Source organism: Eptesicus fuscus, chromosome 5 (genome assembly GCF_027574615.1).
Source record: "Eptesicus fuscus isolate TK198812 chromosome 5, DD_ASM_mEF_20220401, whole genome shotgun sequence".
Taxonomy (NCBI): domain Eukaryota; kingdom Metazoa; phylum Chordata; class Mammalia; order Chiroptera; family Vespertilionidae; genus Eptesicus; species Eptesicus fuscus.
Genome location: NC_072477.1, coordinates 38702784 through 38720334, shown reverse-complemented (window position 1 = coordinate 38720334; position 17551 = coordinate 38702784). Strand labels below are relative to the sequence as shown.

The window sequence follows — 17551 nt, the reverse complement described above, 5'->3', positions numbered from 1 at the left end:
AAGAATAAACGTGAATACGGGATTATATTCATGAAACCGTGCTTACTACACTTAATGGGCAATTTAAAGATTTTTCTCTGCTCGGCTGGTGTGGCTCAGTGGTTGAGCATCGACCTATGAGTCAGGAGGTTATGGGCTCAATTCCTGGTCAGGGCGCATGTCTGGGTTGCAGGCTTGATCCCCAGTAGAGGGCATGAAAGAGGCAGCCAATTAATGATTCTATCTTATCATTGATGCTTCTATCTCTTTCTCCCTTTCCCTCCCCCTCTGTGAAATCAATAAAAAATATTTTTTAAAAAAGGTTTTTCTCCTAAGGTTCATTCATTACTTTTGCCATCCACATTGTCTTTGCAATTTAATACTAATCTAATCTATGATTTCTCTCTCTCTATTATTATTATTATTGCAACATCATGATTAACTAAGTGATTAAAGCTTTCTAACACATTGAAATATTTCTAGTCAAACTGAAGAGTAAACTGAAGATGCTTTTATTTTTTTAAATTACTTTTAAAAGGGTAGAATTAATATTTTATTGTCATTTGTAATCAGATGGTAGTTGAATATATAGTCTCTATACTTGATCTATCTTCTTTTTTTTTTTGTAAATAAAAAAAATTACAAGAGCCGATGGCTGTTTAACAGGATTAAAGTAATTCATTGATGGTGGCTTCAAGTTTTCCTTATTAGCTCCAGAAAACTCACCCACCTTTTGTCCTTGTTTAAAAAACTGGAAGGTTGACATGCATTTGACTTCGCACTCTGCAGCAATATCCTGACAGTCATCCACATCTACTTCAAGGACCACCACATTGGAATACTTTTCAGAGAGGGAATGATAGAAGGGCTTAATCATTTTGCAAGGCCTACACCGGGTGGCGGAGAAGTCAACTACTACAAGTTTATCTCCTGCACTGTTCCAGGCTTCCCAGAAAGCATACTTGCTCTTGATCTGCTTCACCATTTTGGCGTCTGAGGTCTGACCAGTGACTGTAAAAAGCAATGCAAGTGGATGAAAAGTGGCAGACCGAGCTCTGAAGATGCTTTTCATGTCAACCATAATTATTGAAAAATTTTCTAAAATATATGCTTTCTACTCAGTAGACTATAACAAAAATGACAGATACTGTCTTTGATCATTTGAGATCTAAATATGTTTTAGAATGATCATTATGGATTTCCTTGTGCACTATGATTGATAAAGATGATTTATGTTAACGAGTGAGTCTGTACAGATTAGGAAGTATTTCAGGGATATAGTAAGTGACTTACCAAGGTGGAGACTGGGGATGGTGGGAGCTGTTTGCTTAGCTGAGAAGAGTCTTCTATTATTGATATCGTTAGAATTGCTAACTGAAGGGGGTATTTAAAAAAAGAACATTTAGTTTGTTTTATAATTCTCTGCAGAAAATATACCCTCTTTTTGCCTGTACACATAACAGACCACTCCCACTGCCTCACCCTTGTTACACCACAGGGATACAGAATAGCAGGCAGAATAATACAACACATATCTAGCTACCATCCAGCTTTTTCAAATCTTAATATTTTATGATATTCACATCAGATTGCTTTTATTATGTGAAATACAACATTACAGATAAAGCTGAAGCCCCTTGGGTACTACTCTTTCCTCTGTTCTCTACCCAGAGGCAGTCACTATGTTAATTCATTCCTATGCATAGTTTAATCTTTTACTACCTATGTGTGTACCCCCAAAACAATATGGTTTGTATATATCCATAAACAATACAGTTGAAAAACTTAATATAAATGGTATTATAATGTTCATATCTATCTGCCACTTGTTTTTCTCCCATTCAAATTCATATTTGTGGCATGTGTCCATCCTTATAGAAGTAGCTTTACTTCACTAATTTTCACTGCTATGTAGTATTCCATAATTTATACACCACAAATTCTCCTGTTGAGGCAGGTAGGCTGCTTTTAATTTTTTATCACAAACAATGCTATGTTCATGTGTTTTTGATATAATGAACAAGAGTTTCTCACTCAGGTGTATACCTAGGACGCGAGTTGCTGTGTCAAAGGTATGGGTATATTTAATTGGAAAGATATCACTAAAATCTAAAAGAGGCTCTGGGGTGGTGGGACATCCATCTAGGCATGATAACCATGACCTGCTGTACCAGGAGGTGAGCATGCAATAGAGTAAACAGATGTTGATTAAAGTTGGACACCTGAAATTTATATAATGTTATTAACCAATCATATCCTAATACATTTAATAAAAAATACAAAAAGATTTAAATATCATCTGAGACGAGACACTCATTTATAGGAAATTATAATTTACCTACCCATTCTCCTACTGTTTTAAAAGTACATTTTTATGTATATCACTTTTTGTTCATCTGGGTTATTTTCTCAAGATAATTTCCTGGGGGGAAATTACTAGGCCAATGGGCCAATCATGTCTATGATTCCTGAGGCTGTTTAATATTAGATGCATGCTTAGGAATGGGAGTGCTAACTAAATTGGAACCATCCAAAGACATCAAGCATGATCTCTGTGCAGATATCTTCCTGACATCAATTTATTGCTTTCAACAGATGTTCATTAGAGGTTTGTTTGCCTAATGTCTTAACTACCTGGCATTCTCTCTGGTTGTTCTATTGATCAGTGTGGTTGGATCTGGTGCATGACCCCACAGCAATCTGAGAGTTATGCTCCTTGAGTTGCTTTAATGTTCAGTGTGCATTTAAACACTGAAGGAATCCTAGGTTTGTTTATTCCTCTGGGAAACAATCATTTGCTAGGATTAGAAAAAATAAAACTTGAGAGGACACAATCTGTTTAAAGGGCAGAAAAATAGAACACAGAGACATGGACAAAGGGAAGTGGCATAGCCTGCTTGTGATTTTTGTCCCCACCCTAATGGTGCTGCTGACCACTTGGGTTAGTCCACAAGGACCTTACAGGGGAGCACTCAGTGAGGCATTCATGATCTAGGGAACCGATTTCCAGGAGTCTGGATAACTTACAACTGCATTAGCTACCTAAACATGTACCAGGTCATTCAGGCCTCCTCTGGTTTTAACTGGAATGGCCTACCCACCCTTGTCAATTTTGCTCCTGCCCCTTTTCTGCCTAACCGGCAGGCCTTGAACCCCGATGCAGCACCCCGACGTGAGCCTCGCCACTCTGCCCTTGCCCCAGAGCCCTGACAGCCATCTGGTTCTCAGAGAAAGCGTGCTGTCACTCGCTGTCACTGACCTCTCGGTGGGGGCTGAAGCCAATATCCCATTACGTATTTTTACAGTTAACTCTTGAACAACATGGGTTTGAACCTCGCAGGCCCACTTCCTCAGCCCTTCCTTTCTGCGGGCTGGCATCCGGGGATTCCAGCAACCACGGCCGTAAAAAGCATCCTCCTATTCGCGACAGCTGATTCCCGACCTGCCGGAAAGTCCTGTTTCGGACCTGCGGTTGGTTTGAATCTCGGGTGTGAAGAGGCCGGCTGCAGTTAAACTTTTTGGGAGTCAAAAGTTACATGCAGATTTCCTACTGTGCGGGAGTCGGAGCTTCTAACGCCACGTTGTTCCAAGGTCAACGGTAGTTTTAGAGGGACCCAACTTCAGGTGTTAATCACCGAGCAGAAGCCTGGGGGTCTTGGGCCCAGTACCAGCTGTTTCCTGGAGACATTCTGAGTGTGGGTGTTTGGTGGTTCCTTCCTGTGGTCCCATGGGAAGGTAAGTGTCACCTGTTGCCCATGCTTTGCCTTAAGCCCAGAGCCCCTGCCCTTTGCTGGGTATAGCTTCCCCAGCCTCGGCCAGCTGGGGCCCTTGCTGGCTGGGACATGTACTGGCCAGTCCACCTCCGGGACCTCTCAGCCCACATTGCTCATTTAGGATACTTGTTTGGCCCATAGGCATTTAAGTTTGCAATGCGGGATCAAGCTCAGGGGCCTCCACCTGCACGCCTGCAGGCTCTCTGCCTGCTTGTGCAGTATTTTCCCGAGTCCTCGGGACCGTGTCTCACAGTTGCTTAACTGTGTCTGTCCTAGTTTTGCCACTTTGAGCGAGGTGCTGCCTACTGTGTGATCCTTAGTCATTTAACTTTCATATTGTTAGCTTCCTAATTTTTAAACTGTAGGTAACAATGGCAACTTGATAGGATTCTTGTGAGGATTCACTGAGGTAATATAGGTAAAGAATGTATGCTTTTGTCCTATAATAAGCATTCTATACATTCAAGCACGTATTGCTGATAAAGTAATACTAATAGTAATTGTTCGTACCACAAAATAATATGCAGTGCATTATTTTATTCCCCTTATGTCTCCCTTTCACTTATTCCTTAAATCAGCTTTATGGCATGGATGAGAAAACTGAACCCCAGAGAGTTTACTAGTAAGTTACTGGCCCAAGATAAAGAAATTGGTAACAAAAAAAGCTGAAGCTGAGACTTGAACCAATATCAATCTGATCTGAATATTTCCCCCAGTAGCTAAGTATTCCACAGTATGAAGGATTGATAAAGTATTATTGATTTTAATGATTTACTTTTGGCAGTTATCAATGACATAGTTTGACTAGGTTCTCTGCACAACTGATCAAACTTATGGTAGAAAAAATATTCATCTGACCACCAGGTGGCGCTTGACTAAGTATCTGCAATTACACTCACCACTTAGAATCCCTGAAGTAGCTACATTCTAAAGCGGAACAGTTTGCCAGGTTCCATGTAGGTGAAATAGCAAAAGGCAGCAATCCCTAAAATGAAGTGAATGCATTTATTTTTTAAATGGAGCCTACTTTATGTAGTCTATGTGGAAAAATATGGGAATAACACTTTGGACTATTTTGGGACTTCTGTCATTAGGCACACTAATGAATGTAATTCACTTTGATATGTATTAAAATAGCATATGGTTAATAATTTGGATGGTAACTTTCAGTTTGATATGATTTTCATGTACTTAGTTATAATATTGAAACTTGAGAATTATGGTAGAAATGGCAGATAGCCATTAATTTTGGTTACAAAGTGGAACAAGGGAATCTATTTATTGCCCCTGAAGGAATAGAACAAGCATACACCTAAATTCCAAAGACAAATAAAAGCAGGGATGTTGTCATTTAACATGCAGTTTACGAAGTGAGCACTTGTAGAGGGTGTTATTTTCGCTCTATCAGTCTTGGTAATTTCTGTAAATCTACAAAATCTGTTCTTTTAGGCACTTGATGAACCTGTAACACTTTGTGTCAATTATAATGACAAGACCACGCACATCCAACCAATTTTTGACACCTGTTTAGAATTTGTGATTTAAATTTGCCTGTGGAGAAATTACCCTATAACAAAAAATAAATCTAAAATGAGAAGGATAAATTGTGTTATGAAGAATTGAATGGTTCAGTTTTTAGATTATGTGAATCTGTTGGCTTCTCATTCACTCAACAGCTATGAATTGGCACATAGTCTAATAAATAAATGTTGAATGGGTAAATAATAAATGAATGAGTGCTTCTCACATGCAAGGCACAGATCTAGGTGCTGTGGGGGAATACAAACAATAGCTTCCATGGCCTCTGATCTTTTGGAAGTTTATGATATGGTTTGGAAGACCAGTGGCAAAAAAACCCAGAACAAACAAAAACAAACAAACAAGAGAAATAACAAAAGAGTTAAGTAACAGTGAAAGGCATTAAGAAAGATAGATATAATTGTATTCCAACTGAATGCTACATAGGATGAGTGCCATGACTTTGAAAAAAAAAAAAAAAGATTTCCTTGGACAGCTGTGGTCAGGGAAGGCTTTAGGGAGGAGGAGGGACATAAATTAGCCTTCAAAAGTGGGAAATTTGGAGGAAGAAGAGGGCAATTCTAAATGATGAAGATAATAGAAGAGGGAAAAATGAAGTGAACTAAAGCAGTGAAGACAGGACGATGCAGCACCTGGGTACAGCTGTGGTGTTAGAGATAGAAGGGATGTTAGCAAGTGTATAGGCCCATGCTTTTCAAACTAGGGCACTCCCCTCCCTGGTGAGTATAAATGGGGAGCATTTCCTCCAGTGCCAATTTCAAGTTGAAAGTGTTTAGAAGAAATGGTGAACAATTTAACTGGCAAGTAAATGAAATGTTTCATAGTAGAACAATGTGGAAGTATTCTAGAGGAGAGCTGAGGAAACAGAAGACCAGAAAGGTTGTGGCTGGTCCAAAATCGTCTAACTTGTTCAGAGGACACGTCCAGCTGGACTGGACCACGGAGCAGGTTGTTCCTAGCCTTTGAATATCATTATCAAGTGTTTATTTTGCCTTTGTCCTACCATTATTATTTTTTATATTATCTGACTACTCTGCCAAAAGGTGGTCAAAGAAAATAATAAAAAGAATTTGAATAAACTTCTTCCTTCATGTTGATAGCTTTTGTAATAAGGATAAGAGAAATGATATAAAAGCCAAAATGAAGTTTGGAAATAATTTGTTAATTATAATCTTTTGTATGTTCCCTATCGTTACCAGAAATAATAGAGTTGGATATAAGTAAAATGTACTGTAATGGCTACTAATAGGAAGATTATATATTTGAATCTAGGACCACATTTGAATTTTGGGAAGAGATAACTGATTCATTTGGCAGAAAGTACTGGATAAATACAGCCAATTCAAATACTCTCCTGGGCCCTGGGAAAAAGGCCCTCAATGTTTAATGATGATCTGGCTGAGAAGAGAGTCTTGAATCTCCAGTGGGTAGGCAGAATTTCTTTTGCAGTCATAGGGCACATCTCTGAAGGCATTTCCAGAAGGTCTCATCAGCAGAATGCTTTTAAGGGATGAACAAAAATCTAGAGCAAGTGGCTGAGAAACGCTGTTATTAAAATCCAAAAGATATGTATATAGGCTTTGCTCTCAGCATTTCAAATGACTTTGGAACTCACTTATGGACATACGTGGTATTCCTTGCAAGGTACTCATAGCACAACTTGCCTCTCAGAAGTTCTTGAAGGGTAGGGGAGAGAGCAAGGTAATGCATGCTTTGGTTTGGAATCTTAGAATAAGGCATAAAACAGATGTTGATGATTTGAAGAAAGGTTCAAGATGAGATCTAAGATAAAGTGTTCTGCCAAGGTAGCTCAGAGAGTAAAGCAGACCTGTGGGTCTAGTCTACGCCCTTTACTCACACAGACTGGGAGTGAGAATGGCTCCCAGTACTTCTGGTGGTGCTTCCCCTCGTTCTGTGGCAACTTGAGCCTCCTTATCCTCACAGCTGATTGTGAAATCTCTCGAAGGAGTCTATCACCAGTGTATTATTTTCCTGCTGCTGTTGTAACAAATTACCACACACTTAGTGGCTTAAAACCACATGCATTTATTATCTTATAGTTCTGGAGGTCAGAAGTCTAAAATGGGTTTGGCAGAGCTCCAGGAAAGAACCTGTTTCTTTGCCTTTTCCTAGTGTGTAAAGGCCACCTGCGTTCCTTGGCTTGGGGCCCTCTTCTCGATCTTCAAAGCCACCAGTGTAGCACCTGCAAATCTCTCTCTCTCTGACCTCTGCTTCTGTCCTCACGTATCCTTCTCTGACTTCCATGTTTCTTTCGAAGGTACCCTGGTGATTACACTGGCCCACCCACATACTCCAGGGTAATCTTCCCATCTCAAGATCCTTTACTTGATCACATCTGCAGAGTCCCTTTTTCCATGTAAGGTGCATTCACAGGTTCTGGGGATTAGGACATGGACATCGTTAGGGGTCATTATTCAGCCTGCCACAACCAGTTCTCCGAGAACTGGTTCTCATGGGTACAACACGAGGCCTGTTGTTTTCTTCTGCCTACACTGGGCCAGTGGAATGTGGCCTCGCTCGCTGCTGCTGCCTCTTTCCCACCAATGGCAGAAGCAGCGGCGGTGCCCAGGTGTCTCCCTGCCTCCTAGGCCGCGTGTCCCTTTGGGTACTGCCAATTCTCAAGACTGAGGGAGGTGGTGTCAGCCCTGACGCTGCCCAAGGTCACCGCTGCCCTTATGGTTGCCACCACCAACCACGCAGCCACTGCTGTGAATGGGGCCGCAGGTCGATGCCTTTCAGGGTCTTCTCCGTCCCCTGGGGAGTCAGATATGCATCTTGGAAGCGGGGCTACAAGATAAGCTGAGTGGCAGGCATTGTGCTCTGTCAACAATCACACCTCCCATTGTCTTGAACCAGCTCCTTGCTTTCGTCTTGGGGTCGGTCCATCCCAGCAGGCTCCTCTGTCCCTCCTGCCAGTTTCCTTTCAGGCCCAGATATTTTGGAATCCTAGTGTAAACACAGCTGGGGCTCAGGCTGCTGCATAGCACATGCTTCTCTGAGGCCACCTTCCCCAAGTGTTTACATTCCATTTTTGAGGAACTCTGGCTCCTTCAAGAAACTCAGGGCAAAAATCAGTCCAGTTCTTAATTTTTCGCACTTTCTACCTAGTTGAGGGCGAAGCATCTGGATCCCATTGGAAGCCATTTGTCCCAATTTAGCACTTCCCATTCATTCTGTAAGGGATTACTATTGAAATACATAATTTACTAACTTCAGATTGTACAATCCATGTCAAGTGCCATACTAAACAGGGTTTGACCGGATTTATTACTGTTGAAAAGGAAATCTTTGATTTCGCTCCTCCTAACTATTGATTCATTTCGTACTAGAGTGTGTGAAATTGGAGCTCTAAAAAACGTTCCCTCTCCCCCCCACCCCCTTTGATCTGGTTGGAATAAATGTTTTCACTTCATGAAATAAACAGTGAAAGACTTTCATGCATTTCTATGTATTTATAATGACTTTTGTTTCTCATGATAGACTGCATTAATATTTCACATGTTGTCCTCTCAGGATATTGAGGAATCTGAGGTCTTACACCAGCTTCAGTTTGTCCAACAGGGATCAATACTCATAATGTGCTGGTTGGTGGATAACCTCAGGTTATGGAGGTTGACCTGACAGAGGAGGCAGGCTGGGCAGAGGTTAGGAGTGGTTGCAGTGAGGAACTTCCCAGCACATCTTCCAGCTTCAGCTCAGTGATGGGCCGCAGGTCCCTGGGTAACCCAGGAGTGTGTGGGCAGGGCTGTAAGGAGCAATGCAGGGAAGGGAGAGGAGGGCTGGGTGTGCTGAAAGATCTGGGCTCTCGGAAGCCACGAGAAGTACATGAACAGGGTGCAAGTCCTTAGGCTGTAGTTCTTCCATCTGCCTTTTCATCAATGGCCAAGATTCATTTTTTTTTAAAGTTGAGTTTATTGGAGTGACATTGGTTAATAAAATTGTACAGGTTTCAGGTGTACAATTCTATAATACAACATCTGTATATTGTATTGTGTGTTCACTACTCCAAGTCAAGTTTCCTTCCATCACCATTTATCACCCCTATAACCTCATCTACTTCTTTGCACCCATCCTTTCCCTCTGGTAATCACCATAATATTGTCTGTCTAAGAGGGTCCCACCCCCACTTAATCCCTTCACCTTTTTCATCCAGCCCCCCCTCCTCTGACAGCTATGAGTGTGTTTCTATATTGTTTGTTAGTTTGTTTATTAGAGTCCGCATATAAGTGAAATCATATGGTATTTCCAAGATTCATTTTAAAATTCTTAGCATTTCCTCCCTCAAAAACTGATTGGCAGCCTCACCGGTGTGGCTCAGGGACCAAGAGGTCCCTGGTTCAATTCCTAGTTGGGCTGCATGCAGGGTTGTAGGCTCGATGCTGGTGGGGGGCGTGCAGGAGTCAGCCAATCGATGTATCTTTCTCATCGATGTTTCTATCTCTCTCCCTTCTCTAAAAAAAGCCCAATAAAAACATATTTTAAAAAATGATTGCCAAGCGAGGTTTGGTCTACCCATGTTTGAATATAATTTCTAATATCCTGAAAAATCTATATTTACATTCACATTTACAATTATACCCAAATATACTTCCACTAATTTTGGGGATGGAACCGGAGCTGTGTCTCATGAACTGTAACAAAGAACACTTCTGCCACCTCCTGGACACTCTGAGGAACTCAAAGGCTTTCTCCACAGGAAGGGGGGAGTTTGATGAATTTCCTTTCAAATGTACTTCAACAGTTGAGAATTCAGCCAAGTATTAAACAGATTAATTTTTGCCTTTGTGAAGGCTTGCGCGCCTTTGATCATTCAGTCGTTTTAATGAACTCAACGTGGTTGTTTCCGATTTGGCCTTGAAGTCCTGGCCCATCGCCGCGGTCTGAGTGGTGGAGCCTGGCTGCCTCCAGCTTGGGCTCCTCAGTTTTGGCAGGGCTCGCCTTCCCACTGATGGAAAGTTTACAAAGAGGAAAAAACACCGTTATATCTGAAATTCTGCCAGGACACATCAGCATATTTCCAGGCTGCCATCTATCGTGTAATTCTCTGAAGACTTGAATATCTAAAAAAACCCCCACAAAATAAAACAATTGCAGTGCACCTGTCCTAAGGAAACTACCTTGTAATAGGGTCACATGCTTTTATTAAATCAGCGAATTCTAGATTTTATTTATTAGGTTTACAGTGTGGGTTTCTTTCCTTAGGCTTCCTGATCTCTGTATTAAGTACAATTTGCTTGCAAGGTCATTTGCCCCCTTCCCCTCCATAATCAGCACAGAGATTTACCAGCGGCTTCTGATAGCAGCTTTACCCGGCAAGCTGAGTGTGGCACTACTGGTATTCATACCCTAAATGATTCAGCCACTTTGTTATCCTTAGAGTCTTGTCTCATCCCACACAAAGCTCTTTTCAGACCCAGTTTGACATGATGGTATTGTACTGTGGTCCCGCAGGGGCAGAGAGTATAATGTCGTGATTCATTATCTGTCTCATAGCAGAAAGGGGCATTCAATGTTTGGCCAAAGGACAGGCTGACGACAAGGAGTGTGCAAGGCAACCTTCAGTGGGTTCTGCCACTTTGTTTGGGTAGGAGTGAAATATCTTATTCTGAAAAAAAAAAAAAAAAAAAAAAGGCTCCAGAAGCACATGAATTCTTTTCTATTGTTTTATAGCTTTTCAGTATCAGGACCTCAGAGCTAAGTTGGTTGGGTAGGGGTGTAGGAGAGCCTCTCTTAGCATCCCTTCCTTGGTGGACTGTTTTCTGGCAAGTCAACTGAGGCAGGTCTGCTTAAGTTGTTGAACATTAAAATTTTGGTGGTGTGCTTGGAAGCTAAAGGCTATGACAAGCTTTTCCAAATTTTATCCTTTATTCTCTCTCTCTCTCTCTCTCTCTCTCTTTTTTTTTTTTACTAGTTCTGTACCTGGTCCAGTTTCAAAAAGTTATTTGTGGCCATTTCAGAAATGGGAATGATAGAGCACTCAAGAAAAGTGGGATTTGGGTTTGTTCCATGGAATATTTCATATCCAGAGTAGTCATTCACTTCAGAGCTATTTTATTCTGGATTTTTACTTAGGGAGCAAACTGACAGGTAGTGAGTATGAAAAAGTAAGTTTCTGTGGATGTGATTTTCATGTTAATGATTTACTTTTTAGCGTAAAAAAGAAATGGCCTCCAGGATTTGTCCCTTGCTGATGAATACACCATTTCTCACTATTATTGACAAATAGCAACAACAATAATAACAAATCCCACCTCTTACCATGTTTCTCAGACCTGGGAAACTTGTGTTAAGTAAAACTTTCTTCCACTTTGACTGTCCCACTCTGGACAACTGGAAGGGATGATGATGTCTACATTGTCTGGTTTTACTAATTCCAAAACTGTGGTTTTTTGCTTGGGCCAGATTGAGGAGTTGATCTTTGCATCATTTATGAAGATCTTGTTTGCCAAGCCATTTAATATTATCATTTAACTAATGTTAAATGGCTGATGTGGGACTAAACTATGGAGAAGTGCTTTCCTGGGTGTCAGGACATTTGAGATCTGTTTTCATTCTGCTACTCACCAATTCATGACCCTGGCCAAGGAATATCTCTTTTAAACAAAATTTAAAAAAAAAATATTTTTATTGATTTCAGAGAGGAAGGGAGAGGGAGAGATAGAAACATCAATGATGAGAATCATTGATCAGCTGCCTCCTGCATGCCCCCTACTGGTATCATGTGCCTTGACCAGGAACTGTGACCTCTGGGTTCATAGGTCGGCGCTCAACCATTGAGCCACACCAGCTGGGCCAAGGATCTCTTTAGCCTAAATTCTCTCATCGGAAAGTAGTTGGTATAATGATTTCTGTGGTCTCTTCCAGTTTTAGAATTCTATAATCTGCCTTTGAGCAGGATGAGTCATTTTTGATGACTCATCCTGGTCAAAGTGTTTATAGATAACATTCTAGCAAGTTAATCTTCTATGTGCATTTAAACAGGCTTTGGAATATTATGTGAGCAGTTAAAATATATTCTCTATCCATTTATGTATCTATCTTTCCATTCTTCCACCCACCCATATACCCATATGTTGAGTTATCAAGTAGACCAATGAAGCTGTTCTTGAGCAGTGGTACCAAAAGTGTTCCAGAAAGAATTTGATATTTTCTATATGAAAAAAAAATGATTAAAATGATCATCCTGAGAAAAATCAGCTTTATTAGATTTTCTTACATTTATTTTAGGGTTTAATATTATATATATTGGAGGTAGTGGTCCTGTAACTTTTTAGTTTTTAGGGTTTCTATAAGTCTTAAGTTGGATATTATACCTCTATCTTGAGTTCTGTATCTAGAGCTCTAGTTACACACATGTGCACACACACACACACACACACACACACACACACACACTTATTTGGCATTTACCTGCCAGGTACTTACTGAGCTCTTTTCATATGTTGAGTCCTCAGATTAGCTTTAGGATATACTATGATGGATCTGGGGATTGTAGTTATCTTCTCAATATCCGCCCTGCCCCTCTCCCATTATGTTTTGCTCTGATTCTCAGATCCATTCCTCTTGTCAAAGTGACTGGTGTCATATGAACAAAGATGGTCCAGTTAAAGAAAAGTCCAGAATTTTTGTTAGATGGCTAGGGAAGTGACACCCCTGTTTACTGAATATGAATGAGAAAACATGAAACCCCAGAAGCCCCTGGTGGCCACTTTGCCATCACAGTGCAGCCAGCCTTGGAATGACGTGGCTGCTCCAGAGAACAGAGCAGGCAGAGGAATGAAGCTGGGTATTTCGTAAAATTGTTGAGCCACTTGAAGCCTTCCCTGCCGCTGGATTCTTCAGTTAATTACGACATGAAGTTCCCTTATTTATTTGGGTTTTAGGCATCCTAACTGATACAACTAACCATTCTCCCACATTTTACTGATGAGGAACTGAAGCTCAGAAAGGTTAAGAGTAGCTAGATGTACCGATCCTTTAGAAAACATCAAGGCCACACGGCTAGTGAGGGTGAAATTGGGATTGGCATCCAGACTGTCTGATTCCAAAGACCAGGCACTGAACTGCTACATTGTTTTTTCTCTTCAAGAAAACCATTGTATAATGCAGACACCAGCCATTTAACAATGGTTTACCCTCTAGTTGGGGACTAAATCTAGAATCTTAAAGGTGAAGCCACACAATATTTGAGAAAGGGTGAGACTTAGGTTGCATGGTATAGTGGCTACTGTTTCTGCTTGCCCAAAATAGCTTCTTTCCCCCTATTCTGCTGACACCTTCTTACCCTCCACTCTCCTGTTGTGTGTATCAAAACATCCTAGGCTGTACTGATGGCAGTATTCAAGGCTCTGTTCCTAAACCACTTATACATTTGGTATTGGGATAATTTGTGAGCTAAAGGGCCATGCGGTTATTTCTACCCACCCACCAATAAGAAGATGGTCCAGCCCAGCTGGTATGGCTCAGTGGGTGAGTGTCGACCTATGAACCAGAAGGTCATGGTTCGATTCTTGGTCCAGTAGGAGGCAACCAATCAATGACTCTCTCATCATTGATCTCTCTCTCTCTCTCTCTCTCTCTCTCTCTCTCTCTCGGCTGCTCTCTGAAATAAATAAAAATATATTAAAAAAAAAAAGAAGATGGTCCCAGATGGTCAGGAGTTTATCACTTTAGCAACATTCAAAATAATTATTTTAAGAGGGATTGTGAAAAGATTCAATTTATTGAAAAAAAGCCCATTACAATGAGTAAATTATATACCTTATATTTAATAACATAGGTGCACTTATTAATTTCCTGTCCCCAGTTGCACTCAGTTAGGGACTGGTAAAAGCTTACTGCTATTTAAGGACAAAGAACTCTAATCTTCATCTTGATCTTGGGCTTTTCTTCACATTGCTCTTCCCTTGAGTTTCATGGTAAAGATATGAATGCTTTCTCTGTATTTGGCTCTCAGAATGTTTGGAGGGACCCTTTATCTTGCCCCCTGGAGGTTGGGACCAAAAGAACCATTTTTGGCCAAAACATGGCTAAGTAAACTGAGCCCTTGGAAAACAGGTTTCTTTCTCTGAGATACTTTCCCATTACTTCTCTATCTTTTTTTCATATTTCCCTCCTAGACCCAAAGTCTAGGATGCTGTCAATTTACCCTAGTCTTTCTCAGATGCCCGTAATGTGACCTACTGATGCTCAGTTCTGAAGAAGCTCAGGAAGTATAGCAAGAGCATCAGCTGCCCCAAAGGAGGAGAGTGAGATTTCAGGAGGAATGTGCACTGCCACCAGGTGAGATACCAGCTGAGCAGGGATGAGCTCTGAGAACGTTAGTCTTCTTATTCACAGCATTACTTTGCTCTCTTTGCATCTGTTTTAACCTCCTAGTCTCATAGAGGATATTTTTTTCAGGAGGCTTGGTGTTTGCCATCTAGCTTTACTGCCATCTAGCTTTAGAGGGACCCTTTAGGAAGGGGCCATCCTAGTCCTCCAGAGAGATTGTAACCACTTTAAATCTCAGAGTGAAGGGTTTGGAGTCTCTGTTTTCTTTCTCTTTTAAAAGGTCCCTCTATTTCTACATAAATTATTGGATGCAAACTGAAACCTAGGTGGCGCAGCTCTGTTAAACTTACCCCAGCAGCACGCACACTTTAAGCTGTGCAACCTCCTTTAAGAGGTGCCAGGTGTCTCCAGTTCTTGAGCCTTCTGTAGTCCAGATCCGCTTGCTTCTGGCTTTTCCCTGCTGCCAGCTTAAGTTTTATTTTTTGTCAGGTCTTCTAAGTCAGTTATCACTAGTCCATTTGCTTTTCAGCTTCCAAAATTTAATTACTTTAATTTCTCCTATTGTTCTCTTCCTTATGGGCTTATGTATTTTGTCCTCTCCTTTCTGTGTGTGTGGCATTTGGCAGGCAGTGAAGGTAAATAAACACATTCGATCTGCCATACGCAACTGAATGTCCCTGACAAGTTTTATTGACTACTTAGAATGGTGATGGTGATTTGGGACTTTGGATACAGAGAAATAATAGTTTTTGTGAGCTTTTTTTGCCCAGAAAAATATTTTTCTGATTCTTTCACAAAGGTGGGAACTGAGTAGGTTTGATTCAGGGACCAAGCCTGGTTCTGATTTTGTTCAGGAACATTCCTGGGGGTGTTATAATTAAGGGAACATACTAGGTGCTGCAGCTGCCTCTGTGAAATCAGCTCTTGGTTGTCAAGGAAAGAAAGGACACACACACACACACACACACACACACACACACACTCCATTATGCTTTTGCTTTTGCAATTTGGTAAGTTCATGAAGTTTCCAGAAGAAGAAAGCAGTGTGATGAGACTTCCTAGTATCAAGATTGCTTATCATTCAAGTGTTAGCTCATTAAAGGGAGAGGGAGACATGGTATATCAAATATTTCCATAGGAAAGAAGAAATGCCATTCTCAATTGGAAGAGGGAAAAAAAGGAGAAACAAAGTAAAATGGGATTTTTAGATCATAGGAAAAGCTTAAAACAAAAGCTCTGTCACCTGGAGAGTTCCAAGTTCTCAGGTGAAGATATGATAATTTCTCTGGCAATATGATTTAGGGTCCTGAGAGGAAAAGAATGAATCAAGCTTTTTTTTTTTAAAAATATATTTTATTGATTTTTTTACAGAGAGAAAGAGAGAGGGATAGAGAGTTAGAAACATCGATGAGAGAGAAACATCGATCAGCTGCCTCTTGCACACCCCCTACTGGGGATGTGCCCGCAACCAAGGTACATGCCCTTGACTGGAATCGAACCTGGGACCCTTGAGTCCGCAGGCCGACACTCTATACACTGAGCCAAACCGGTTTCGGCAAGCTTTTGTTATTTAAGAAACAACAAAAGCCCGCCAGTGAACCAGGAGGTCACAGTTCGATTCCTAGCAAGGGCACATACATGGATTGTGGGCTTGATCCCCAGTAGGGGGCGTGCAGGAGACAGCCCATCAATGATTCTTTCTCATCATTGAGGTTTATATCTCTCTTCCTCTCTGAAATGTATATATATTTACACACACACACACACACACACACACACACACACACACACACACACACTGAGTGGCCAGATTATTATGATCTCTGAATATATACAGTGTATATATACAGTATATAGTGAGAGAGAAACAACCAAAGATCTGAAATTAGTCTCTCTCTCTCTCTTTAATACTCTAAGAAGAGAGACTGAGTCTTCCATTGATTTTATGTCAGAAAGTGCTTGACATTGGCTGGTTGAATTACCCCACAGTACAAAACATTCGCCAAACGAAGACATTTGCACCCCCCATTGTTATTAATTTTCCCTTAGTTCTAACCCTAGCCTTCTCTGCAACGTGAAAGCTATCTGGCCCTTACTTGGACCAGAGCAATTTTAAACCCCAGTATTAGATTTTGAAGGTGTCATTTCTCAAGGGAGGAACAAAAGTAAAAGATTGTAAAACAAAACCTAAAAGCAGAGTTTGAGGGAAACAGTGAGTAGGAGAGATTTGTGACATCTGAGGGTTGCGGAGTGGAGTATGAAAAGCAACAGGACATTTTTGGAGAAACCTTCTTGTTGGAAGAGCTCCAAAGGCAACAAAAAGTACATTCAATGACTTGAGGCAAATTCATTAGGAAAGAGTTGGGTGTGAGGAGCAGCTCCAGGGAGCTGACCTGGGGCTCTGCATCCAAGAAATGAGAGCACCCCGTTCAAGGAGATTTTGGTGAGTTGGAGATCCAGGGATCATTAAATGGAAAGGAAGAATTAGTTTCAAAGTACAAAGGAATTTTATAGATCCTAGACAATTCCCTAACTCATAGGAAGTTCTAAGTTTTATGGTGAATAGGAACTTCTCTGGCAATAAGATAAATAACTCAAAGGGGAAAATACTAATCAAGTAACTATAGCCAAACTTAAGGAAAACAGTATGGGGATAGTGCTTTATAATATGCACTTTGTGCTCAGATATTCTGGGGTTTTAGTCCTTGCTTCTTCCTGACTAGTCATGTGATTTGGGGCAAGTAAATTACTTTTTCTGAGCCTCAGCTTTATTATCTTTTTAAAAATATGTTTTTACTTATTTCAGAGAGGAACACAGAGATAGAAACATCAATGATGAAAGAGAATCATTGATCGGCTGCCCCCTGCATGCCCCCTACTAGGACTTGTGCTTGCAACCTGGGCATGTGCCCTGACTGGGAATCAAATTGTGACCTCCTGGTTCATAGGTCAATGATCAACTACTG

At 40.9% G+C, this 17551-nt stretch overlaps 1 pseudogene; it reads right to left on the bottom strand.

The window, feature by feature from the left end:
- Positions 1-647: 647 nt before the first annotated feature.
- Positions 648-3348, bottom strand: LOC103283732 (thioredoxin-like; annotated as a pseudogene).
- Positions 3349-17551: the final 14203 nt, after the last annotated feature.